Raw genomic sequence first — 1,400 nt, 5'->3', positions numbered from 1 at the left:
CAGATTTTAAAGATTTAGAAGAAAGGCATCAGTGAAAATAATAAAGAATGTCAAAAGTCCTTCTGTCTGTAAGAGCAACTAAAAACTCTCAAAACTTGTGAGAATCAACTTTTTCAGAATTCTGGACAATAATAAAAACCTTGAAGCAACTTGGGGAGTATTTTTTTTTTTTTTAAGAAAAATGGCTGCATCCATTTTTTTTTTAATTTTTACATGGCTCCATCTTGATAATGATGCACTTTGTGGCATTTTACTATGCCCTAGTGACATCCCCCACACTCAAATTAATGCAAAAAAGAAGAAAGTATTGCCTATACATAGGGGAAAAAAGCAATCAATACAAAACTGCTCTGAGGAAGCCCAGACATTGGACTTACTGGACAAAGACTTTAAATCAGCCATTTTAACTATGTTCAAACAGCTAAAAGAAAGCACGCCTAAAGGAAAGCATAATGTCTCACCAAATAGAGAATATCAATAAGGAGACAGAAAATATAAAAAGAAATCAAATAGGGGCACTGGCTGGCTCAGTTAGTAGAGCCTGTGACTCTTGATCTTGGGGTTGTGAGTTCAAGCCCCATGTTGAGTGTAGAGATTACTTAAAAATAAAATCTTAAAAAAAAAAAAAAGAAAGAAAGGAATTGGGGCACCTGGGTGGCTCAGTCAGTTGAGCATCTGACTCTTGGTTTCGGCTCAGGCCATGGTCTCACAGTTCATGGGTTCAAGCCCCGTGTCAGGCTCCGCACTTAGAGCACAGGGACTGCTTAGGATTCTCTCTCCTGCTCTCTCTGCCCCTCCCCTGCTTGCATATGCGTGCATCTTCTCTCTCTCACACACACAAAATAAATAAACTTAAAAAATATAAAAATTAAATTAAAAAAAAATTTTTTTAACGCTTATTTATTTTTGAGACAGAGAGAGACAGAGCATGAATGGGGGAGGGTCAGAGAGAGGGAGACACAGAATCTGAAGCAGGCTCCAGGCTCTGAGCTGTCAGCACAGAGCCCGATGTGGGGCTCGAACTCACAAACCGTGAGATCATGACCTGAGCCAAAGTTGGCCACTTAACCGACTAAGCCATCCAGGCACCCCAAAATTTAAACAAAGGAATCAAATAGATACTCTGACATTGAAAATTATAATAACTCAAGTGAAAATTCACTACAGGGCTTCAACAACAGATTTGACTATGCAGAAGAATCAGAGACCTTGAAGGTAGATCAACTGAGATTTTTCTAATCTGAGGAACAGAAAGAATAAGAAGACAAATGAAAACTCATGGTACACCATCAAGCATACCAACATATGCATAGTAAGAATCCCAGAAGGGGAAAAGAGAGAGAAAGAATATATGAAAAAATAATAGCTGAAATCTCTGCAAATTTGATGGCAAACGTTAA

This window comes from Lynx canadensis, chromosome D2, assembly GCF_007474595.2.
Source record: "Lynx canadensis isolate LIC74 chromosome D2, mLynCan4.pri.v2, whole genome shotgun sequence".
Taxonomy (NCBI): domain Eukaryota; kingdom Metazoa; phylum Chordata; class Mammalia; order Carnivora; family Felidae; genus Lynx; species Lynx canadensis.
Note: the sequence above shows the minus strand (reverse complement) of the source record.